The sequence below is a fragment of the Notechis scutatus genome, chromosome 5 (genome assembly GCF_049901735.1).
Source record: "Notechis scutatus isolate UNSWTSFEM ecotype Mainland chromosome 5, rNotScu1.2, whole genome shotgun sequence".
Lineage (NCBI taxonomy): Eukaryota > Metazoa > Chordata > Lepidosauria > Squamata > Elapidae > Notechis > Notechis scutatus.
This window is the reverse complement of record NC_142013.1, coordinates 94,167,139-94,194,412: the sequence shown is the minus strand read 5'-3', so window position 1 is coordinate 94,194,412 and position 27,274 is coordinate 94,167,139. Positions and strand designations below refer to the sequence as shown.

The following is a 27,274-nucleotide window of genomic DNA, read 5'->3' as shown; positions in this document are numbered from 1 at the left end:
TCTGGTGCTTTCACTGAAGCAACAAAAGCAGCATCACAAATGAGCTCCACCTCTTTTCAATGGGCATTGGGACATTGCATGCATGCATGCACAAAATGGGTGGGATTTAGCTTATGGAGGCAGCCCCTCCTGCTTTCCTCATGGTCACAAAAGCATTGTAGATGCCAATAGAAATGTCTAATCTAGTAAAAAGGGATGACATGATAGCAGTGTTCCAATAATTGAAGGGCTGCCACAAAGAAGAGGGGGTTCAACCTATTATCCCAAGCAGCAGAAGGCAGGACAAGAAGCAATGGATGGAAACTAATCAAGGAGAAAAGCAACCTAGAATTAAAGAGAAATTTCTTGACAGTGAGAACAATTAACCAGTGGAACGACTTGCCTTCAGAAGTTGTGGGTGCTCCATCACTGGAGGCTTTTAAGAAGAAATTAGAGAGCCATTTGACCAGAATGGTTTAGGATCTCCTGCATAAGCGGGGGGTTGGACTAGAAAACCTCTAGGCCCCCTTCCAATTCTGTTATTCTTTCATTCTGTGCTAAAGAAGCTATTGAGAGAGCTGGGTGTGATCCTTTCTCTGTTCTCCAGGAGAGCTTGCACAGCGAGAGGAGCGGAGAATGCTGGGATTGCCCAGACTCACATGGAGTAGACCTGTGCAAACTGGTGTGTACAATGTAGAGACAGTATAACACTCCAGAGCTTCTAGGATACTCAAGGGTCACCTTCCCTCATTCTGCCTGATGAAAGAAATGTTCTTTGCTGCACTTCAAGTGAGCATGTACTTCTGTCGCTGTGTTCAGATACAATTCCTTTGTTCAGCTTTGTTCAAAAAAAGGGATTTTGGCCACAGCCATTCTGAATGGTCATCCAGAACCTGAGAATAGCTACTTCAGCTTTGCCCAGTATAGAACAGTTCAAATGAGTGTGATATTGCACATAAAAAAAAACAAGTACAAATTCAATTGCACCATCATGACAGCCATCTTTTCTAAAACTTCCTAAAAACTTCCCCTGCAGCAGCAACCTCCTTAGGCTATTACAAAGTTAAGAAAATATTTGCAGAAGGTTATATTACAATACTTAGAATAATAACACAGCTGCTCATTTTTGACCATCCTCCCACAAAACTCTGTGTTACACTTCGCCTAGGACCGTGATGGAGAACCAGTGGCATGCGTGCCAGATGTGGCATGCAAAGCCATCTCTCCGGGCATGCCAGCCATCACCTGTTGTTCTTCTGGGTTCTGGCATGCACATGCGTGCCAACCAGCTGGTCTTCACGCACGTGGGAATGCCGAAAACTGGAAGAGCAGCTCCCGAGCATGCATGCGCATGCTGGGAAGCTGAGCTTCCGGTTTCCGATGCATGCATGCACGCCAGCCGGCTGGTCTTCACGCACACATGCATACTAGAAACCAGAAGACCAGGAGGCCAGCATACATGCGTGCACCAGAAACAGCTTCCCGGCACGCACATGCATGCCAGGGAGCTGCTCTTTCAGTTTCTGACGCTCCTCCATGCACATGCACGCACTCCCATTTCAGAACTTGGTGCCGAAAAGATTTGCCAACACTGGCCTAGGAAGTGAGATAAGCAGGAGTGTCAAATTTGCAGCATCACGTTGTAGTCACATGACGTATCACTACCTTTTTCCCCTTCACTAAACCGAGGTGAGCGTGGCCAGTGCATGACACATCCAGCCCATGGGCCACAAGACACCTGTGTTCTAAATTTTTGTTTTTTAAAAAAAAGCATTGCATTACTGGCACAATCATTTTTGGCCAAGCTGTTTGGGCTAAAATATGGATAAGAATTGAAACTCTTATGAAAGAAACTAATGAGAATATCTCTGGTTGATTTGGGCTTCAATTTATTCACACAATTACCCTCCAGCAATATAATATATGGAATAATCAGAACTCACCCCGGGTGATTACACAAATATATATGTCATCAATTACCCCCTGAGTTGTGGGTCCCAAAGCAAGCAGAGGATGGATTTTATTTGCTGATTGGCTCTCAGGAACTTGGAACAGAGAGATGGCAGGGATGCGAGTGTAAAGATTGTCTGCTGCTTTTGGTTTCTCTGTAAATTGTGGCTCTGATTAATGGAATGGCAGAGCATTACATACTTTTCCACACGATTCTTTTATGATTTTATACCAGGTAATATAGATGGATTACCCTAAAATTCTTTGTTCCTAAAGTTAGGTCAATAGACAGAGATTTGGATAACACCATTTAAATAGTCTTGAGATGCAACAGAAAAAGATTAATAACAGCCTTTAAAATATTGGGTCCCGTCAACTTTTTACCACATATTATTTGTATCTGTATAGTAGGAGGCAAATCCCACCATACTGCCTAAGACTATATATTATTTACAATGATGTATCTTGCCATTTTCCCTAATATTCATATGGCAATGTTATTCGTTCATCATTCAAAGTCTAATGATATGCATAAACAAATGACAGGTTTTCAAGTTGATTGTTTATTTTCTGAAGTAAACATTCACTCCCAACAGGTGCATAAAATATTAGTAAACACAGCACTACACAATCCCATGGGAAGCATTCCTTGGGAGAACCATCTTCGTTGGCGTTTTTTTACAAGTCCTCATTCTCGTCTGCTGGAGAAACTGAAAGAATCCTCTTGAATGTGCTTTGTAAATGCTCAGAAGTTGCATCTTTCCTCTGTCTGTATTCATATTTATATAGTCACACAAATGCATGATACTATACACCACAACATGCATGTATGAACCATACAATTAGCCATCAATATGCAGGTTAATGCTCTAGTACCACTGGTAATAATATGGTGACAGCATCCCAGGAAAATAACAATAGTATGAAAGACAAGTCAAACTTCTATTTTTGGGGATATATATTTGAGTTGTTTTAAAAATACATGGATAAAAAATTAAAAGATATAAAGGTGTCATACAGCAATTAGTAACTACAGGAGAAAATTTGTTTAATGAGAAAAGAAAATATGAAATTGAAACAGGACAGACAAAAGTATAAATATAATGATTTGAATTGAGATGACATAATTAAAATAAAATTGAGAAAATCAAGAGAGGAGAAAAACTATGTAGAAAATGTAAAACAGTAATAAGATATGGAATAGAACATAAAAGTGAGCATGAAATTGAGTGTGTGTCTGTATGAAGAAGTGTAACCCGGGACCATGCTGTTTTTTTTAAAAAAAATGTTTTATTTGTATTATGGGTTTTTTTGTGAAAACCCAAATAACATTTTCAAAAAAAAATAAATACATTTGTAAGCATATTCTGCAGCTGTAATTAACCTAAGCACAACCCTGCATAGAATGGCTATTGAGACAAGAGAAAGAGAGAAAGAGAAAGAGAGAGAGAAAATAGTCTTGAACTGAATAAAAATCACATATGCTCATTTAAATTTATAGATGCAAATGCATACATAATTAGTATAATTTAAATAGAAATATATCTCATCACAGTGACTTTCGTTAGTCTGCTAACCAGTAAAAAGAATCGCTTATTTACAATTGAAAATACATAAATGGGAAAAGGATGGGGAAAGAGAAGGAAATGCATTTCTTTATACTGTATTCCTCATTAAAGCCATCTTGCTAAGCATCCCAGGAATCTCTGAGCTAGTCAAACACATCCACAAAAGAAAATTTAGAAAAAGAAGTTGTACCATCCTGTGTTTGTTTGTTTGTTTTAATTTGGGTAGACATTTATGTTAGTGGAGTACTATTAGTTTTATAAATCACTGAAAAAATCTTGCTGGAATGTTTTGCTTCATGTTCAAGATTTTATTGGACAAGGAGCTGAATGAAGAGTGAGGCAGGCAAAAAAAGTTTGTTTGTTTATTTAGCAATATTTCTAACCTGCCTTAATCTTAATGAGTTCCGGGTACAATACAATAAATGAGATAACCAAAGAAATAAAATTGATATCAACGCATTCTTATCAATCACCTCAAGCAAAAGGCAGGATCAAGTAACACTGTCTTCTCATCTTCCCCAAAGCAAAGAAGTCTGGGGTCTGTCCACAAGTGCAGGGGAACAGAATTTGATCATGCCTCACAATGGGGAGGCTGTGAGTTCGATCCTCAGCAGAGGCTAATATTTGGAATAGACTGTCCTGCTCGAGCAGGAGGTTGGACTAGATGACCTCCAAGGTCCCTTCCAACTCTGTTATTGTGTTATTCTATGAAATGTGGGGGCTGTTATGGGGAAAACTGGTCAATTATTATGAAGAAGACCTTGTGAGGGAGAGGACTCTGTATTGGCCTCCTTCTAATAACCATACCAGAAGAAGGGAAGGGGGAGGGAGGGAGGGAGGGAGGAAGGAAGGAAGGAAGGAAGGAACAATTCATATGCTCCCTGCCAGATTCCCACAAAGAAACTCAATCAGGAAGCCAGCAGGAAAGTGTAAGTCACTCTTGCTCCCACTGCTTTTTGCCTGCCTTTGGTCATTCTGTCCCAAAGATGTCCCAAAGATGCTTTGCTTGTTTTTTTACTTGAAAACGTTTCACTTTTAACCCAAGAAGCTTCTTCTGTTCTTGGCCATTCTATTTCTCTGTTTAAGTAAGGAAATGTCTGAAACAATGACCCAACAGGGCATGGTTGTGTATTATTATTTAAAGGAACAAAATAGAATTGGAAGGGACTTTGGATGTCCACCCCCCTGCTCAAGCAGGATACCCCCATACCCAGCAGTGGGATACGTCAGGGTTAACAACTGGTTTGGGATTTACGAGCTTCCCTGCAGGCTGTGAGCCGCGTGCCTGTCAATCGTCATTAGCATGTCATTAGCACGCTGCTGCCACCGCTGCTGCTGAGAAGCAGCCTTTGAAACAGCCCTCCTTTCTTGTTTTTTTAGCTGCAGCTGTGGCTCGTTCGACAGCTAAAGTTGAAAAATCAGGAAATAAAGATCAGGTAACAGCCCGGGTGGGTGGGTGGACAAAAACATCAGCAGACATAGAACCAGTTCTATGTCTGCTGCTCTTCAGAGCTACCAGTTCTACAGAGGTGGACCGAACCATTAGAAACCCACCCCGCCTGTACCATTTTAGACAATTGGCTGCCCAGACTCTTCTTAAAAGCCTCCACAGATGGAGCACCCACAACTCCTGGAGGCAAGTGTTCCCATTGGTTAATTGTTCTCACTGTCAAGAAAATATCTCCTCAGTTCTCTAACTCTGGGCTCCCCAACCTGTGGGCCACTAGTGGGCCGTGAGGGATTTGCAATTGGGCCATGGAAATGGCCGGCGAGCACCTGTGTATGCACACATATCCTCACTTGTGTGAGTAGCGGGTGAACGTGTGCACAATGTAAACTCTTTCTACCAGAAGTGCATCAAAGGAGATGCCCCCCCTCCCCAGGCAAATAAAGTTATTGAGCTGTGTACTAAAAGAAGGTCATGTCCAAAATCCCCTGAGAGAAGGATTAGTTGGGAGGATTTTATGAGGAGAATTCTGTTGCCTTCCCAGATTGATTTTCCATTTGCTCCAATCTCAACTTTCCGTGTCTGGGTTCTCTGTGCAGTACTTGTTGCTTATTATAGAGGTGGATGGATGAAAAGATTTGTTAGCTCCCTGAGGTAATCTGAAGCAAGCCATGTGATATTTCACATGCCAGTGAAAAACAGACATCTACTTGCCACATTTGTATAGCAATCTGTTCTGTAGCTAGAGATCCCTCCAGTACACTAAGGCCTCCTGTGGTTGATGCCAAATGCTAGTCTCCGAACCCACCCGCTGAATGACATTGACACTAGAATGTGTGGGAAACCCTTTAAAGCTCTCCTTGCTGATGCGCACCTCGAATCTCCTTGCTTTGGTGAAGTGCACCATTAATGATTTAATGCTATTCAGTTGAGCTGGATCCCTCCCAAGACATTTACAGGGGAGATCATAAATCTTGACACAGTACTTTCTCAACAATTATTTTGTGTTTTAGAAGTTTAGGAGCTGGGCTTTAGAGTTAAACTCCTGACAGTTTTCAGGAAATTGGATTTTTGTGGGTAAATTGTAAGAATTCTCCTGTGAATGTGCTATTATTGAATTTAATAGGGCTGCAGCTGGTGTGGACTATGGGGATTTATAAACATGTGGGGTTTGCTACTTCCTTGTTGTGCTCTGCTGCCTTTTCCTTTCCCTAACCTTTTGGCTTTAATTGGCATTTTGAAAGTTCAGAAATAGTGCATAAATCTGGTTGTATTTTCCTCCTGCAAAATAATAATAATAATATTTATAACAAAGTGGATTTATTGGGCTAAATATATTATTCCTATGGGGATTAATGCGATCTGTTGAAGGTAATTGGTTGAGTCTTTGGGTTAAATGAATATGAGAAGTTAGCAAGCCCAAGAGAGCCTTTCTTTAATTCTTATCTCTTTCTCATGTTGGCTGCAGGTGAAGTACCTGAAATTTAAAGATTACAGAGGTATACAAATAAGACTCTGGGCTGGTTCTTTCATTAAGTTAGATGGTAGACCAGAACCTCTGCATAATCTTAGGTTTGGATTTATGGGTTTCTTGAATAGCCTGGTTCTGCAACATGAACCGAACAATCAAATGTGTCAAAAGTAACTTAGAAAGATATAACCATTTTTTTTTAAATCGTACCTCAATACTAAAAAAATTAGAAAAAAAATATGCTTGGTGTAAATGCTTTATCAGGGGATGTGGTGGCTCAGTGGCTAAGACGCTGAGCTTGTTGATCAGAAAGGTCTACAGTTTGTTGGTTTGAATTCCTAGCACCGCATAACAGAGTGAGCTCTCGTTACTTGTCCCAGCTTCTGCCAACCTAGCAGTTCGGAAGCATGTAAAAATGCAAGTAGAAAAATAGGGACCACTTTGATGGGAAGGTAACAACGTCCCGTGCGCCTTCGGCATTTAGTCATGTCGGCCACATGACCATGGAGACGTCTTCGGACAGCACTGGCTCTTCGGCTTTGTAACAGAGATGAGCGCTACCCCCTAGAGCCGGAAATGACTAGCACGTATGTGCGAGGGGAACCTTTACCTTTAAATGCTTTATCATCATCCAGTATAATTAAGATTGTTGCAGTCTTTGTTCTAACTGTGGTAAATAACTCATTCTTGAGGCAATATAAAGCAATATAAAATCAAAGATTTCTTTTAGGGCTGTGGACCCCTTTGCATTCCAAGGGGAAAGGATGCTTTGAAGAGTGTAGGAGGAACTCGTGTGTTACTGGTCAGCGGCTATTTAAAGCACCTCCCTCTTTTCCCAGCATACTTAGGTTGATTCCAGAGAAAAGTTGCATGGCCCTGCCTGCTCCAAAGCCCCTATTTCCTTTCTGATTCAAGATCCTGGATATCCGTGATTTCCTTTCTATCAAACAAATCAAAATAGAAAGACTATGGTCAAAAGTATCATGATGGCATCCATTATGGTGTGATCAGCCTGTTTTTTACATGCATCACACATGCAACCTGTGTATAAAAACAGGTCGCTGCTGTTGCTGACCTCTGGAAGTTTTTGCCACCTGACAGCAACCTGAAAATAGATAGCAATAGCATGTAGACTTGTGTACCACTTCATAGTGCTTTACAATATTCTCTAAACAGTTTACAGAGTCGGCATATGGGTCCTCATTTTATCAGCCTTGAAAAATCCTGACTGGTGAACCAGTCAGGATTAAATTCCAGGCTGTGGGCAGAGTCAGCCTGCAATACTGCATTCTAACTACTGCACCACCACAGTTCCTAATAGACAGACAGACAATTATTGTAGGCCTAAGTACAGAAATAGAGGGTGATGCAATGACTCAGTGGTTAAAACACTGGGATTGTCAGCTGGAAAGCTGACAGCCTGGATTTGAGACCTATATTGTGCAAACAGAGTGAGCTCCCATCTTCACCTAGCTCCTGCCCACCTACCAGTCTGAAAGCATGCAAATGTGAATAGATAAATAGGTACCATTTTGGTAGGGAGGAAAACAACACTCCACGTGTCATGCTAGCCACATGACTGTTGATTTGTCTTTGGACAGTGCCTTGAAATGGAGGTGAGGATTGCCCCCTATAGTTGGCAATGACTAGTGGAGTAAAAAAAAAAAAAGTACAGAAATAATTACAATTTCTGTATGATATGTTCACACTGGCAAACACTTAGCTGCTTTAGTTCAGTCCTGTTTGGAACAAGCCTGCAATTTAGGTGCCTTGAATGAAGACCATAGGTCTGGAAAAGATTTATTTAATAAGCAAAAGGAGCAAGAACTCTTCTGGATTTTAACATGCAAGATAATTATGTCTCAGGGCAATAATGAAGGAGTTGAAGGAACATTACTTATCTAACATTTTCTTAATTCTTCTCCATGTTTTATACCATGTTTTTTTCCCCATTGTCTGTAAGCAATATGTATTAAGTGTAGATTCTTTACAGATATTGATCCTAGACTACCTTGGGTCTTCAGACTTGCCAGTCATTAATGTTTTCTTGCTTTAATGTTTTCTTTCTGGTCTGTTGATTAGCTGTATAAATTCTAATTGACTCCTAATGAACTCAAAGGGCTGGATATTTTTTTTACCAGATTTAAGACTATGTCAGGTATTTGCTATTTATCTGCTTTGGGGGCTTGTTTATTTAGCAGTGTTTGCATGTAACTTTTTTTTTGTTGCTTATGTAGTGATTTATCCTAATGCCGAGCTAAATCAGGGCCCTGATGTCTATGTAAGTCATTACTACCCCAGTTTCTTATGTGGATAGTAAATAAATCTCAGTTGGAATTTGGGGAAAGAAAATGTATCTTTGTCCTCTTTTCCCTTTTTTTTTCTTACTTGAAAAAAAGAACTTCAAGGATGTCAACAGGAATGGGTTAAAAAAAAAGTCAAGATGGTAGTCCACAGTCATGGTTAGAAAAAGGGCCAGAGTATTGACAACATGTTGTGGCTGCCATCTTGACTTTTGTGATACCTCTGTGGGCACCCGTGAAGAGCTCACATGCAAGAGTGCCAAAAATATCTGTCGGGCTGAGGGAATTTACTCACGCCTGGCAGCCGCTCGGAGCCCGGCACATCGCTGGGGCCACGGGACTGATGGACATGTGGGCGACTGTCGTTTATGCCGAATTGTTGAGACGGGAGACAAGAGGCATGGGAGCCTCCCGGAACTGTGTTCATTGTAATGCCATGGACGCTACCCTCGCTGGACAGCTGAGAGGCACATAGACACAAATCAGTCATCAGGCTTATTTCCAGATCGCGCGTTGATGTAAACCACGATGTGGGTATTTGGGGATAGCAGTTAGTGGGGAGTTATGATCCTGATTCAGATAGATTGTGAGTGGGGAATGGGAGGTAGGTAAGGATACAGAAGAGATAGATAGCACAGGGAGAGAAAGGAATGTAAATAAAGATTAGGTGGCGACAAATAGGCATGGGGAGGAGGCGCAGGAGTAGATAACGCAGCAGCGGGTGTCAGGTTGTTAGCTGGGAGGGACTAGAGCACAGCATAAAAGGCACTGAGAGGCAGACGCTCTCAGCGCTGGCTTTAACTGAGAAATACCATTTTTGCTTATCAGGACTGGAACTGCTATAGTAAACTTCACCGTACCAATTGTGAGTAGAGTGATTTATTAGCGAGATACTCCAGCACCCAGTTGGAGCTGAAAATATCCCTATATTCTGCTCTATCTTCTTCCTTTAAAACTCTACATGGGCAAATCAGTGTGGGATACAAAGAAAGAAGAGGGAAATATGGAAGCCATTACACCATTGTAAGCCTTCCCAAGAGCCTTTTTTAAAGAAGGAAAAAAGTACCAAGGAAGCTGACCTCAAGTCTAGTCCGTGAACCTTCATGTCACTTAGAATTTGGGGATTTGTAAAAGTTAATTGTAATGCAGGTACAGATAAAATTGCGAAGCCATTTCTTACTGGGCAAGATAACAGCAACATCAGTATCCTTTCTGCTCTGCACAGGCCATTTATGAAGGTCACAGAGAAAAGACCTTTGAAGGGAAAATCCGCAGAATAACAGCAAATCCTGACAGTAGGACAAGCACAGCTGTGGGAGAAAATAAACATGTGAATGAAAGAAAAAGGTGAAAGCCAGCTCAGACATAGGGTAGAAGGTCAAGAGGGTGATTAACAAGAAATGACTGTTGATACCTAACCAGACTAGCAGGTCTTTAAAATACTGCATTTTGTTTGGAAGGCTTTAGAAAAAAGGTGTGATGTGCTATGTGGCTAATGGTATCAATAAATCTCTATCTCTTTAGCATCACAGATGCAAATGGATGTTCAGAGCTGTTTCAGGACTTCATTAAAGTGCAAGAATGATGGCAGCCCAACACAGTCAAATTAAAACATTCTTTTCATTAAAGAGAATTATATGTAAAACTTCCATAAGACCAAACATAGATCTGGTCTCTGGGGTCTCCACAGGATTTGGCCACAAATGTCAAGCCCTGGTTTTTGTTGCACATACAAATGAGTGGAGTTCTGGTTGCACCATTGTGGCATCCATCTTGATTTTTTTTTTACCCTAACCTGCAGATACCTGTGGTTGGTCTCCACCTTTATGTTTATTTATGTGAATAAGTAGCAGGTCCCGTAGACTTTCTTAGAAAATAAAAACAGACTTCTGGGGGCTCAAACAAGAATCCCTGATCCGTCCATTCTGTACAACTGTATTTTTTAATATTATTGAGCAATTTTTGACACCAAAAAGGAAAGACACAGGAAAGAACCAGCTGTGGATAGATTTTGTACCCACAACTAATTCTCAACAAATGTAGCTTCTGCCCCCAAAATGTTACTTTCCTGTTTTTATACTGTGCTTTGAAATATATTGGAACATTTTCTTTTCTTTTTTAACAAATGTAGCAACATTAAAGTAGTAAACAAGAGGTATGTTCTGGGTCAGATACAGGCACAGACATCTTATATTCATGACTTGGACCGATTCTCAGTCAGTTGCTCCCACAGAGGTAGATGTGCTTCACCATTTCTGGTTGGTGAAAACAGTTCTTAATGATCGTGAGAAACGCCTGCGCTGTAATCTTTTTGACTTAGTGTAATATTGAAAGGAGTTAATGGAATTTTACCCTGTTAAAATTGGAGTGCAAGAGTTCACACAGGCATATTTAAACATGCCTATTCATTTAAGCTTTCTAAACTGTCCTGCTGCAGCCTCACATTAATTACACGTCTTGCTCTTTGCTTCAGCCCATTCTGTGAAAATATAATATGGCTCATCAGCAATTCTATTTATTGTTGGTTGCCTCAAGTTAGGAACCAAATTAAAATTGCTGAAACAAATTAAAGGAATATAAGAGGTTGTTTGAGATTTCTCAATCTCTGGACTATTTTATTCCCGTCACACCTCTCTGAGCAGACTACGCACTATTTAAGTGTTTTTAATTGTCTTTTGACAAGGAAGGGAGCTATTACCTCCCCTTGCCATTTTTCAATGATGCCAAGGACCCAAACCTAGCCCAATGATATCTTCTGAAGAAAATACTACTCTTCCCCTATAGTTTATAATGCCGAGCTTAAGATATGGATCACATTACAGTATAATTTATTTCCTCCCTCTCTTCCTCCCTCCCTCCCTCCCTTCCTCCCTTTCTTACTCCCTCCCTCTCTCCCTCCCTCCCTCCCTTCCTTCTTCTCAATATTTTCTGTCTCCTAAAGCAGCAACTGAAATTTATTCAGTTTTCTGAAATGATTTGGGGAGACAAAGGAATCCATTACTTATGGATTGCTTTTTCATCCAAGATTCCAAATCTCCAGGTAGAGCTGGGGAAGTCCAATGAGCAATGGACAACCTTCACATGTTGCTAAATTAGTATCCACAGTAGCTCCAGCTATCATGGCCAAGAGCAGTAGTTCAGCAATATCTGGGTTAGAAATTCTGGGTCTTTATGATCTCATTCTGGTCAGCTGCTGTAACTGCATTTCTGCACAAGAATCAAGAAGGAACAACAAGATATGCAGGAACCCAGCTCAGAAGTAGAGCAAATGTGAGCTATTTCAGATGTAATCTTCGGTATTTTCCAAAAGGTTTAAGAAAAACTTTTGTGAAAACCCTGTCGCTCTGCGGCTAACTATGTTGACAATGATGGACCAGCATTTCTTCGCAATCCCATTTAAAACGGATCCACTGATTTTTGAATTAATTTGCATCGCATTTATTTCGGTTAGCAGTGTGCCCGTTTTAAGTGCAAGAAATAATTGACTATTTTATTCTATGTGGGTGTTTTTCCCACAAATCAGAGATATCTGACCCGAGCCATTTTGTTACAGTTTTTAAAAAGAAAGATGTGAAAATAAAGGTGTTATGAATTAATAAAAACTATTTAATAAAACTTGTCAACCTCATGATAAGCAGGCTTGTAATCCTGCACCTTTGATTGGCCCATGGATAGTGAACAGGGATTGGTCCTTACGGAGCAGCCTGATTGGCTATTAGTTGAACATCTCTCATTGGGCAAAAGTTAAGCATTTGGACACAATTCATTGGTTAATGGGTCAGCAGCCAGCCCTATAAAAGAGCTGTTGCTGCCCAGGGTTTTTCACGCTCTGTTCCTGATCCTTAATAAAGAGTTGAAGTTCACTAGTCTCTGACTCGTCTCCGTTCCTTGCAACCATGCTCAGAATATAACACTGGCGACGAAGGTGGGATGCGGAGACGATAGAGCTGACTGAACACTAAAGAGCGCCAAACAGAGCACGTGGCTGAACGCGCACCAACGATGGCAACATGGCCAGCGGTGCTATACCACCCGCTCCATTTGACCCGGCAAACGAAGACTGGGACTCGTATATGGATCGGTTCCAGATGTTTCTGGAGACCAATAACTTAAAGGACGCTACAACCGGCAAGAAACGAGCAATATTCCTGACCCATTGCGGGCCGGCCGTATTTAAGATGGCGAAATCACTTGCAAAACCGGCTGAGGTGAAATCGATGGATTGGGACACCCTCGCGCCCCTCCTAAGGGCCCACTATGCACCCGCAGTGCCAACACTTGTCCGAAGGCATGAATTTTACCAGAGGGACCAATGGAAAAGCGAAAGTCTTGCAGACTTCATCGCTGACCTCCGGAACTTGGGAGGCCTCTGTGGGTTTTCCAACCTCGAAGAAGCTTTGCGAGACCGCATAGTTCTGGGATTAGATGACCAGACGGTGTAGAGCAAGATCATGGCCAAAGGGGACATCGATCTTGCCGATGCCATCGCAGACGCTACCGCAGCAGAAGCAACCAGGAAGTCGGCCGCTCGAATGCACCGCACCAACGCACCACTCCGTCAACTTGCGAATGACACCTCGCCTCGCCCCGAGAGGCACTCAACAACGGCGCACCATGAAGACCTGGAATCCCCATAAGAAAGTGATGAGGAAGAGGTCAACCAACTCCAGTCCAAACGAGACCAACAAAACCAACGATTCCCGCGACAATGCGCGGGTTGTGGGGCAAACCACCCACGATCCGATTGCAAATTCCTTGACGCACTCTGCCGTTCCTGTGGAAAAAGAGGCCACATTGCAAAGGTCTGCAGAAGCAAGCGAGGGTCCAGTCCAAAGTGCAGGGAGAATAACTGCAGCCAGTCTTCGGGATTCGCGTCCGCGAATCGAAACCACCAGAACCACCAATGGAACAACCACTCCTACAGAAATAAAACACCTGCCACTTCAACGAGACGAGAAGAGGCACACCAAACCATTACCATCGGCCACGCTACATCGTTAGATGCAAGAAAGATCTGAGTGAAGGTCACCATCGAGAACCAACCATGCGTGATGGAAGTCGACTCGGGGTCGTCTCTCTCGATGGTTTCCTGGAAGACCTTCAAACAACTAATCCCAGCCATCCGTCGTCAGGACCTCAGCCCCCAAAGGATCATACTCAAGGATTACCAGGGCAACAGAATCCTGGTCGTTGGTTCCAGCCAAGTCCAAGTCTCCTTCAAGAATCGTATCACATCACTACCGCTGACCGTCGTCGACCGTGACTGGCCTAGCTTATTAGGCCTACAATGGTTCGCCCCGCTCGGGATCGAGGTAGCCGGCGTCCACCGAGCTGAGAGCAACGACTGGGAGGAGTCTCTCGTCCAAGAATTCCAGGACGTTTTTTCAGACGGACTAGGCAAGTACAAGGGGACCCCAATATCGTTTAACCTCAATCCTGAAGTAGCTCCCATCCGCCTTAAGCCTCGTCGGGTGCCTTTTGCACTAAAACCAAAGATCAACGAGCAACTCGATAAATTAATAGCTCAGGGCGTTTTAGAACCAACCGACCACGCCCGTTGGGAAACCCCAATTGTAACACCCATTAAAACAGATGGATCGTTAAGAATTTGTGGGGATTATCGGGCCACTTTGATCCACGCACTTCAGCAAAGTGCTTACCCAATGCCGGTGGTTCAACACCTTCTCCACTCCCTGGGTGGTGGGAAGATATTCGCTAAATTGGATTTAGCACAAGCGTACCAACAGTTGCCCGTAGACGCGGAAACTGCAGAAGCACAAACTATCGTTACGCATAGAGGCGCTTTTAAGTGCAATAGACTCCAATTCGGAGTGAGCGTAGCTCCGGGAATTTTTCAAAGTTTAATGGAGAGACTCTTACAAGGCATAAAAGGGGTCGTGCCATATTTTGATGATGTTTTAATCGCCGCCCCTAATAGAGATATCTTAGAAAAGCATCTCAGAATGGTTCTAAGAAAATTTAAAGACGCCAGCCTGAAGGTTAAAAAAAATAAATGTCAACTGTGTACTGAGAGGGTGGAGTTCCTGGGATACCTTCTCGATAGTCAAGGAATCCATCCCACTGATAACAAGCTAAAAGCGATTAAAAACGCCCCAACGCCTAAAAATAGAACAGATCTCCAAGCCTTTCTGGGGCTCTTTAACTTCTACAACATTTTCTTGCCCCAGAAGGCGACTGTAGCGGAGCCCTTACACAGACTTCTTGATAAAAGAGCAACCTGGGTCTGGGGACATCGAGAGGAACGCGCCTTCCAACAAGTGAAAGACTTACTAACCTCCAACGCTGTTTTGATGCAGTACAACGAGACTTTACCCTTAACTATTACTTGCGACGCTTCACCGTTTGGAGTGGGAGCAATCTTAAGCCATGTACTACCAAACGGAAATGAAGCACCTATTGCGTTTTTCTCACGAACATTATCAAAGGCTGAAAGGAACTATAGCCAACTCGATAAAGAGGCCCTTGCTGTTGTGTCTGCTGTAAAACGCTTTCACGAATACGTGTATGGACGAACATTTACGATAGTCACAGATCACAAACCATTGCTTGGTATTATAGCGGGAGACAAGCCAACCCCCTATATATTATCGCCAAGAATGACTCGTTGGTCTGAGTTCCTAGCTGCCTACAATTATCTGTTGCAACATCGCCCGGGGAAAGCCATTCCCCACGCTGATGCGTTAAGCCGTTCCCCACTTCCGGAAACCATCAACGACCCAGCTCCAACCCTCACGACGCTCCAAATCGAAACGCTGCACTCGCCGCCACTAACAGCGAGAGACATCGCCATCAAGACGAAACGGGATCCTGTCCTGGCACGAGTTCTCAGCTGGGTCGAACGAGGATGGCCAGCCGACCAACTCCACGATGATTTCGCACCATTCAAGAATCAGCAGACAGAGCTTTTCTCCCAGAGAGGCTGCGTTCTCTGGGGGGATAGAGTAGTTGTCCCAGAGAGGCTACAACAGACTGTTTTAAAAGTATTACACGAGGGACATCTGGGCATCGTGCGCATGAAGGCGCTCGCACGAAGCTACGCGTGGTGGCCGGGCATCGATAAGCAGATCGCAGCCTGGGTAACCACGTGCCAGAAGTGCCAAGACGTTAGCAACGCCCCACCTAAAGCGACGCCAACCGAGTGGGAAACCCCTCGGGGTCTGTGGTCCCGTATCCACGTCGATTTTGCGGGACCCACCAAAGGACACACGTTTTTATTAACAGTTGACGCCTATTCAAACTGGCTAGAAATCCAGAAGATGAAGACAACCACAACAGAGTCAGTCATTAATAAACTGAATAAATTATTCGCAACGCATGGGTTACCAGACGTTTTAGTTTCTGATAACGGGCCCCAGTTCACTGCCCTAGCTTTTGAACAGTACCTAGCGGACCGGGGCATCCGCCACGCGCTCACCTCGCCAGCGCACCCTGCGGCTAATGGTAGGGCGGAGCGAATGGTACAATTCGTCAAAAACCCTACATAAAATGGACTATGGGGACATCGACGACAAGCTCAACCGAATACTCCTGCTCCAACACATCACCCCACACAGCATCACGAATAAGACGCCTGCCGAACTGCTAATGGGACGGAAACTTCGCTCTCACCTCGACCGTCTCCATCCTTCTTATTCACCAGAAAAACCTTTTGGATCTAGCGGAAAGTGCCACGAATTCAAGGTAGGCGACTTGGTGTTTGCTAAAAACTTTTCTGGTGACCCATTATGGGTCCCTGCAACTATTACCCAACCCACCGGCCCCAGATCCTACTGCCTACAGACTAATGACGGGAGAGCATGGAAACGCCATATAGATCAGCTTCGATCCAGATTGGCACCCACCTCCCGTGACTTCCCTAATTCACAAACTAAGGGGGAAGGGGATATCGAGGAGGCCAAAAACGAAATAGATGACGACATAATCATGGGGACCCAGCAACCTAACCGAAGAAATGCGCAACCTGAAGAAGAATCAGGGAGCGGGGTGGCATCACCGCCCAGAAATAGCACGAGGGAGGCAAGCCCACAGGACCCGGAAGTAAGCCTAGGAGACTGGGATAACAACAACGAGAGCCGCGCCGAGTCCTCCCGCACAGAATTGGAACTAGCCGTACCAGAAAACCTTGAAAGCGTTCCACCGGAATCGGACTGCAGACAAAAACCGGTGGAACTGCGAAAATCAAACAGGCAGGTGAAACGACCTGCATATCTACGCGAATATGTTACCGCACCCCTCAAACGGAACCCAGGGGGGAGGGGTGTTATGAACTAATAAAAACTATTTAATAAAACTTGTCAACCTCATGATAAGCAGGCTTGTAATCCTGCACCTTTGATTGGCCCATGGATAGCGAACAGGGATTGGTCCTTACGGAGCAGCCTGATTGGCTATTAGTTGAACACCTCTCATTGGGCAAAAGTTAAGCATTTGGACACAATTCATTGGTTAATGGGTCAGCAGCCAGCCCTATAAAAGAGCTGCTGCTGCCCAGGGTTTTTCACGCTCTGTTCCTAATCCTTAATAAAGAGTTGAAGTTCACTAGTCTCTGACTCGTCTCTGTTCCTTGCAACCATGCTCAGAATATAACAAAAGGCTTGCAACTGAAAACGTGGGAGGACAGGAAGAAGAAAGAGCATAAAAATTGAAGCATTTTTATCCCTGTCAGGAGCGTTTTTCTTCATGGAGATGTTTATATTCCTCTAGCACAGGGGTGTCAAACTCTAGGCCCACAGGCTGAATCCGGCCTGTGGAGTGCTTAGATCTGGCCTGTGGAGCCATCCTGGAAATAGTGAAGGACTGGCTCATGGTGTCTCTGCCAGCGAATATGACAGTCTCCTGAAGCCCACTGCCAGCAAAACGGAGCCTGAGGAAGCTGCGTGCAGCCTCCCACACTCTGTTTTCAGCTGCAACCTTCTGCCGGTGAAAATGGAGCCCCCCTGAGCATGGCTCCCTTGTTGTGGTTCGCCGGCAGCAGATGTGGATAGCTGAGATCTCAAAGAGCGAGGACTCAGATGAGGGGCCTGTGTGTGATGCAGGGATGGGGCCAGGACCATCAGGGAGTGGAATGCTGCCTTCGGAGATTGTGGAGGCTGGCAGCAGTGATGAAGAGGTCCCCGAGGAGCCTGTGCCCAGTGTGTGCGCATGCAGGGCTGCTTGAAGGAAAGAGCAGCTGCAGCAGCCCGGGCGACTCGAGAGTAAGGCTGCAAGGTAATGGCCCCTCCCTGAGAAGATAAAAGCCAGCTGAGAAACCGAAGTTCTTTGCAGAAGGCAAAGAAGTTTGATTCTCGAGCCTGGTGGATGTTAGAATATCTGAGTTGGTGTTTGGAAACTCTTTGATTTATGGTTTCGTAACTTTATCTGTTGTTCTTGGCAGCCTTGCAAAAACTTGGCAAGGCTCTTCCTTATCGGAACTAATTAGTTGGAAGCAGCTATTTATCTGTGAAGAAACAGGATTCGTACATGAAACATTAAAAGGTTGTACTGGTACCTTTGTTTTGTGTTTGCTCTCTGGGAACCAGGTTTGGGTCAGAACACCCCTCGAGCTCCATTTTCACTAGCAGAGGCCATCATGGCCAAAAACAGAGCCTCGCGGAGTGACATGCCCCCTGGCCACTCCCCCCAGCCCCCCAAGGTCAAACACAACCCTGATGCGACCCTCAATGAAATCAAGTTTGACATCCCTGCTCTAGCAGCTTAGTGCTAAATGTGTGCATTTAAGCACATCTAAGTCAAGTCAGTCTTTCTCCAATATTCTGCCTTTTAATGTGTTCTCCTTGAACGCAAGGGACATGTTTGAATGTACCCAGAAAGAAAGAATGAGGTGGGGGGAGTCTGTTATTTTGCCCCTGAATTCATATATTTTTCCCATTTCCTACTTCCTACATTACCTAATGAGCAAGCCAACTAGATATGGAAATGTCCTCCAGCTTCCATTTCCTTCTAGCATTTTAACAATTTCTGCAAAATTAGTGCATTCTTATTACTGGAGGGAAGATAACTGCTGACTGCCCATTGCTGTTCGGCAGTTTGATTCTGACCAGCTCAAGGTTGACTCAGTCTTCCATCCTTCCAAGGTTGGTAAAATGAGGGCCCAGATTGTTTGGGGGCAATACGCTGACTCTGTAAACTGCATAGAGAGGGCTGTAAAGCATTGAGAAACTGTATAGAAGTCTCAATGCTATTGCTAACTGGTGAAGTCTAGGCTGCCAAATGAGTTGTGGCTGGGAAGGGAGTGGAAAAGACTGCAGGATTTAAATCAGAAATAAATGTTTGCTTTGCCAAAATCTCCCTAAGAATGTGCAGAGCCGCTAAGAAGTAATGCATCTGACATTTCTCTCTGCCCTCTTTATTCAGCACGGTGGGAGGTAAATACATTGCTTGAACTTGAAAGCATCCAGGTGTGATAGTTTTAGCACTCAGAAGAATCCAGCAATACAAATATAATTGTCCATTCTCACCTTGTAGCAAATCACTTTGGGATGCTGCCCTGAAACCACATGTCCCTGCAGTGAGACAATGATAGGGAAGGAGATGTCACAGCCACTGGAGCAGAAAAAGGATTTTATTTTATTTTATTTTGCCTCCAAGCAAGGAAAGGACCAGTGTTGGTGCATATGCAAAAGAGTTCACATCCAGTCACAGCATCGGTGGCTGCTAAGGAAGGGACAGGTGCCCCACAACCATAGGAAGAAGCATTAAATCATTCGGTGGCAAAATTGATGGTGCATTTTTTTTTAAAAAAATGGTGGGAAATGTTCTTCCTGGATTTGCAGAAGTGCTTTTGCCAAGGTGTGTGTAGGGGGAGGTGTTCTTGGTCTCAGAAATCAAGTGGCCAACTTTGAAAGACTTTACATGCATAAAAATAAATGTAATGAAAGAATATAAAGAAATAAGAGAAAGATGAAAAAGTAAAACAGTATGAAAAACAAGACAAAGAAAGAAAAAGAATTAAAGAAACAAGAGCCAAGGAAAAGAAAATAATTTCCACCCTTCTTTTTAAAAGTTAAAACAAGTTCATTATTCTTCTTCCCCAGTGGCGGATTCAAATATTGTTGCCACTGGTTCGGTGGGCGTGGCTTGGTGAGCGCGCTTTAAGCACATGCACACACTTTGCATGCACGCACACGCCAAATGCGTACTAAAAACAATTAAAGGTTTTAAACCTTCTTTTATCTGTTACTATTATTATTATTAGCCATTTATAATATTTTTTGTGTTTATTAGTTAAAAAACATGAATGTATTCATAATAGAAGAGTAGTTATAAGCCAACATGAAAAGGAATGGAGTATATTGTGAATTATTTAGCGCTTAGGATGTGATAATGTGTGAATATGTGACTAGCACAAGCCAATAATGATTCTTAGGACTTACCAAATTCAACAACAAATGTAAAAAATTGTGTGCTATTATTGTTTCTGTATTTTTGAAATTGTACGTTTTTGAATTTGTAAATAAAATTGTTTTTAAAACTTAAAAAAATAAAATAAACAAGAGCCAAGGAAAAGAAAATAATTTCCCTTCTTTTTAACAGTTAAAACAAGTTCATTATCCTTCTTCTCCAGTGGTGGGATTCAAATATTGTTGCCACCATTTTGGTGGGAGTGGATTGGTGGGCGCGCTTTGTGCACATGCACACACTTTGTGTGCATGCACATGCCAAATGCGCACTTTGCACAGGCGCAGAGGTGTTTGCGCAGGTGCAGAGGCGTTCTAACTCGCCTCCTGCAAGCCTGCACGATCCTGGTCACTTCAGCAGCTACCGCGCAGCACTCTTCTGTGCCACACAAAGCAGCTGCGCTTCAAATTCAGCGGATAAAGGGGAGTATGGCAGCCTGGGCAGGCGGGTGGGCCCAAAAGCACAGCCATTAGAGCAGTGGAGAGAACCGGTTTGGTCTCCGCTGCTCATCGCTCCTACTGGCTCTTCAGAACCGGGCAGAACCGGTCGAATACCACCACTGTTCTTCCCGCTTAACACTACAAAATGTTTCAGTCCGTTATTTAATCATTTTTCGGTCATCAAATCCATAAATATCACTTCACTTTTTTCCATTCTCAGCAAAAAAAAAAAAATCCATAAAAGATTTCCATAAAAATACTTGTTTTATTTCTGACCAAGCAGGTCACTTTTACCATTTCTATCATTTCTGTCATCTTCATTATCCATTCCTCCATTGTATTTCCTCCCTCCGGCTGTACATATAATGATCTTGATGTAATCACCATATATAAAATCAATTTTCCATGAGTTTTTTCTAATTGACTATCCATGAGTCCCAATTCAATATTCATATTTAAAAGTCTTTGTATTATTGTCTGTATTTGTATCCAGAATGTTTTAGTTTCTTCATATCTAGCATATATGATAAAATGTCTCTTCTTGTTTTCATATTTCCAACATTGATTTGAAGCAACTTTGTACATGTTTGATGATGTCTCTGGTGTCATATACCAACAGTATATCATTTTATAAAAAATGTCTCTTAAATTGCAATACAATATCAATTTCATTCCATTTAACTATGTTCTCTCCCATTATCTGTACATTATAAGCAAAATTCACGAGCCATTTTATCATGCAATGCTTTACCAGTTCCTCTTCCGTTTCAAATCTTAACAAAGATTTAGTTTGTACATTTTTGCAATCACGTTCTCATCATTTGTATATAATTTAAGTTTCAAATTCCATGTTCTGCTGCTCAACTCCATTTACTTTTTTTTTTTTTTTTTGCCTATGTGAAATCTTTCTCTTAATTGTGCATATGAAAAGCATTGAAAATTAAAAACCCCTCTGCGGTCAACTGTTTTCTTGACTTCATCTTAAATTCTCCATTTTCCTGTACTGACAAAGCTTTTTATGTTAATTGCTTGCTGTTTTACTTTGATGAAAGAGAAAATTGGTAAGAAGGCATAACAATATCAATTTTCTTCCAAGCTGGTACGAACTAGGGTGTGTATTGTCTATCAGCCATGTACTGTATTTAGTTTTATAAAACTCTGTTTTTATCAGTTCCTCGCCCAACATGGGGAAAGAAAATGAACTTAACCCTGCTGCTTGACATCTGGCACTGCAATTTATGTAGACCTGGAGCATTCTCCAACTTGATGACTCTCGGTGATTGTTCCAGTGGAACAATCTTGAGACAAATTATGCAGGGGTTGACTCTGTATTTAGAGTTTGGGAAAAGCTTCCAAATTGTAAGAATGCTTTCTGGCTGTAAGTCTTATTTAATGCATATAATGTATCCCTTTTAAACAAGTGATTTTCTTTAAAGGGGATCAGATTAGGGAAGGAGGGATTGCTTGCTTGCCTTGGCTTGTAATTTACAACCGTATTGTGTTCTTCTATACCAGGGGTGTCAAACTCAAGGCCTGCAGGCTGGATCCAGCCCATGGGGTGCTTAAATCTGGCCAACCTGGAAATAGCAAAGGAGCAGCCTGCAGTGCCTTTGGCAGGCAAAAATGGGTCACAGGGGGTCTGCACAGGGGGCCCCATCCCCATTTTCAGCCTGGACAGCCTCCTGCAGCACTCTGCCGGCCAAAATGGGTCACTGGGGGAATCCCAGTGGTGGGATTCAAACAAATTTACTACAGGTTCTGTGGGCATGGAAGGGGAAGGATACTGTAAAATCTCCAGTCAGAGGTGGTATTTGCCGGTTTCTGAACTACTCAAAATTTCTACTACTGGTTCTCCAGAACTGGTCAGAACCTGCTGAATACCACCTCTGCGTCCATCCCATCTCCCCCCTGGCTGGTCCATGGGGAACTACAATGCTGATCTGGCGCTCAAAGATATCCAGTTTGACACCCCTATTCTATACACTGAAACACTTTTAGAGGGGTTGGGGTAGGGGAGACAGCATAAAGAGGAAGGAGTTGCTTTAAAAAGTGCAGAGCAGTGGTGGGATTCAATTTGTTTTACGACTGGTTCTGTGGGAGGGCTTGGTGGGAGTGGCAAGGGAAAGATACTGTAGAATGTCCAGTCAGAGGCGGCATTTGCCGGTTCTCTGAACTACTCAAAATTTCCGCTACTGGTTCTCCAGAACTGGTCAGAACCTGCTGAATACCACCTCTGATGCTTCAACCATATAGCAGTGGCATCCATTTTGACTTTACTGATACTCTGCAGATACCCTGATATTAGCACATCAGCATGAATACAATATTTATTATACTTCTTTGATATTGGGTTTGTCTTGTCCACATTTGAATAGGTAACAGTAATTTTGTTTTTCTTGTACTGATGGAGACGTAATAATGCAAAATAATCAAATACAGTATCCTACAAGAATCCACTACAATCCAATTTTAAATCATAATGAAAATGTACAGCCTCGGGGACCCGAATGGGTGATATCTTTTAAATCAATCATTAAACTATATTGAGGATGGGTTTACGATTTGGAAAAGAAGGGATTTAAAATTATCTTGGCTTGCACAGAGTTCTTGAACGATCCCACTTCTCATTATCTGATGCTTTTTTTTGCCCTACACAATTCACTTACCTAAGCAAAAAAAACCAAAAAACACATTCATAGAACTTGGCTACATGTCTTTGGACTTGAAATGTGCAGTTGATGAGGTTATAAATGCAATTGAATGTGTGGAAGTTTCCTGTCCTGAAATTCCTTTCCCTCCTTTCATCATCTCATTTGGATCATTGTTGACAGCGACAACATTCAGATATAATTAACCTAGATATTTCCATTAGTAGGTTAATAGGTTACACTGGCTCCATAGAAGCTATTTCAGAGAATCCAATATTACAAAATACACAATTATGCTTGTTAAAGCAGACATTTACTGCGCTCAGTGATCTATGTAGGCTCCATTCAGTCTGCCCTGCAAAAAAAGTTTAAATTAAACAATCATCTTTAATACAGCATTGATTAGCAATTAAGCAGCATTAGAACGCTGATAGTGAAATACAGTATATTATCAACAGTCTCATGCAAGAAACTGTCTATTTGATTATCAAAGTGGTTGAAGATTTTAAAAATAACAGGCTTTTGGTCCATATTCACTTAAATTTAAAATACTCCTTTGGTGAATATCCTTTAATTGGCAATAAAATGTATTATATTCTGAGTGGATGATGTAACATAACCAAGCTGGGTCTTTAAAATGCAGGTTTACTGAGATAAGATAGAAGATGAGGCTCCATCAGGGAATTGCTATCGGTCCTAACTTCATTGTGGCTGTGCCTTTTTGTCTGCTAAATTTAAGCCCTTTCTTTATTTAGCTTCTGTGTTAATCATCTGATAGTAATTATTTCTAAAGGATTGAAAAGAGGACCTTTATCTACTCTCTCTTTTCTTTCATGTATTCTAGTCCAGGGGTCCCCAATCCCCAGTCTGTGGACTGACACTGGGCCGTGGCTTACCAGAAATTGGGCTGTGTAAATAAGCAAAGCCCCATCCATTTGATGCAGGCAGCACACAAAACCACACCCCCTCTGATCTGTGGAAGAGCCTCTCTCCGTGTAATCGGTCCCCGGTGTTCAAAAAGTTGTGGCCCGCTGCTGTAGTCAGACCAATCTTTCTGATTCATTTCATTCATTAACTCACTTAATACTCCCATACAGAGTCTGGGAGGTAAAGCAGCATGGCGAACACAAAATTCCTGTTCTCAGGTTGATAAACTGAAATGGATCCAGTTTCGGGGGGATGGGATTAACTGCTCACAGAAAACACATAGACTTGATCTTGGCTGCACAGCTAAGGGAATTTGCGATGAGTGATGGGTGGAGTATATTGCATGGTTCCACCATGACATCTCTAGTGTTTTCAGAGGTCCAGTAACATAGCTAGAAAAGACATTTGTTTTAAAGAGTTTGCATTCTTCTAGGTCACAGGTGCCAAACTCACGGTGTCATGTTGCTGTCACCTGATGTATCATGGCGTTTTTTTTTCCCTTCATGGAGCTGGGGTGGGCATGGCCTGTGCATGACACATCTGGCCCGAGGGCCACCAGTTTGACACCCCTGTTAGGTGGACCTACAGTCTGACATGGTAGGTAGGTCAACTATTCAAATTTGAGAAGCAGCCACACAATTGTTGTACAATAAGATCATGGAATTAGTATTGACTATTTGACCCTTGCTGGATTTTACAAATGCCACAGTCCATTTAACTTGTTCCAGGTATATAAGGAGGGATGCTCACTTATCACTTGCCCGAATGCTTGTTCCTCTAATTGTTCCATTCTCTGCATTAACATTAATTAGTTAAATTTATCTTTTGGGCTCTCATGTGTGGGGCAGATTCATTCAGGGTTAGGTGGGTAGGGAATTTAATTAATTGGTGAATAGGAATCTCATTAGGTATCCGTGCTTTTCACTCCCCTTCTCTTTTTTAATATGTATTTTCCACTCTGTGTACTTTTATTGAAACACGGTAGCGTTCATTTTAATGATTTTTCCCCCCGGGTCATTCAGCTACACGTACTGCTTCACTACCCAAATTTGTCATAAATCAAGAATTCCTTTAAATCCAAGAGAAGAACATGTTGCATAAAGATATGCACCAAATTAGTGCAATTGTTAATGTTAGTCTACAAACACAACACAACTTTCTAAACCATAGAGGAGTCAAACAAAGCTTCAGTATTGTCCCCTTATTATTCTATTATTATTTTGGTGGGGATGGTTGCATACTCAGCCAGATGATTCAACTAGATTCAGTACTTTCATCTTCTTATTGTGTTCTTCCCAAGGAGCTGGGATGGACAGATGTTGTTTGATAGTGTTAAAGGATGTTCCAAGTAAACTTGCCTTTTGCAATTGACTGATAGTGATTTTGTCAGTTATTTTATTTTTTTATTTTATTGATTTGTTTGTCAAACATGTACAAGATAACAAGTATAACTATGAACATAAACAAGAACAAAGGAAGTAAATACAGATAAATGGGGACAATAAGACAGAGATGATAGGCAGGCTGGTCCGCTTATGCAGGCCCCCTTTAAGGACCTCTTAGGAATGGGGTGAGGTCCACGGTAGACAATCTGAAGTTGAGGCTGTGAGGGGTTGAGGCTGTAACAACGGAGTCAGGTAGGGTCTTCCAGGCATTGACCAATCTGTTGCTGAAGTTGTATTTTCTACAATCGAGTTTGAGATTGTATTGGTTGTTTGCATGTATACTACTGTGGTTGAGGCTGAAGAAGGTAAGACATTGTAAGAGACAATTTTATGTACTATGCTTAAATTGGACCATAGGTGGCACAGTTCTAGATTGTCCAGTGTTGTTCCAGATGTTTTGGCATTGCATCCAAGGTGTCTATTACTCTTGGTACGATCTTTACTTTCTCCTGCCACAATTTTTCTACTTCCTACTTGCAGGGCTTTGTATTTTGTGATTTTCTCCAGTTCTTTCTCTTCTATTTTGCTGTCACTAGATACTGCAAGGTCTACTATCTAGACTTTTTTTGTCATTCTTATCAACAATTGTTAAACCTGGGATATTATGTGTCAGGTAAAAAAGCCAATGCAATCCTAAGTTGCATTAACAGAGGGATCCAATCAAGGTCATGTGAGGTACTAATACCACTCTATAAAGCCTTAGTAAGACCACACCTAGAATACTGCATCCAGTTTTGGTCACCACACTATTAAAAAGATGTTGAGACTCTAGAATGAGTGCAGAGAAGAGCAACATAGATGATTAAGGGACTAGAGACTAAAACATATGAAGAATGGTTACAGGAACTGGGCATGGCTAATCTAGTGAAGAGAAGGACCAGGGGAGACATGATAGCAGTCTTCCAATATTTGAGGGGCTGCCACAGAGAGGATGGGGTGAAGCTATTTTCAAAGACACCTGAAGGTCAGACAAGGAATAATGGATGGAAACTGATCAAGGAGAGATTCAACCTGGAAATAAGGAGAAATTTTCTGACAGAACAATGGAACAGAAGTTGCCTTCGGAAGTTGTGAGTGTGCATTACAGGAAGCTTTCAAGAAGAAATTGGACAGCTATCTGTCAGAAATGGTATAGAGCCTCCTGCTTGAGCCAGGGTTGGACAAGGTCCTTTCCAACTCTATTGTTCTATTTTATTCTATTTTTTTAAGATACTTGTTTGCTTGGATTCTAAAGGCCCCAAATTTTAGCTTCTTCATTTTCTATGTCTATTTTGTAGTCCTACTAATTCTTGCTTGCAGGAAAGTGATATTTCTTGCAGAAATTTTAGATTACCAAGTTTTGGAGGTTTTCAACAACACACTTATATTCAGGGGTGGGATTCTATCAGTTTGGACCAGTTCTATGGAACCGATTGTTACGATTCTGCACAGTTCGGAGAACCTGCAAATCGCACCACTGGCTGGCTCCTTCCCTCCCGCCCCGCCCAGGAGGCTTTCCTGAGGCACAGTCAGGGGTGGTATTCAGGGGGTTGGGAAAGGGAGAAGTGGCCTGAGAGCAGAGCTGAACCTTCCTTAGGATTTCAGTGTAGACTCAGGCAGAAGATTGCAGAAAGGTAGATCTGGGAGTGAAGCTGTGATTCTGTGAGCAACTCAATCTGCCTGCCTGCTTTGCCTGATT

At 42.5% G+C, this 27,274-nt stretch overlaps 1 protein-coding gene across 1 annotated transcript in view; it reads left to right on the top strand.

The window, feature by feature from the left end:
- The window catches only part of GPC6 (glypican 6), an 883,277-nt gene that overhangs the window by 784,766 nt on the left and 71,237 nt on the right, over positions 1 to 27,274 (top strand). The gene's annotated exons all lie outside the window — the stretch shown is intronic.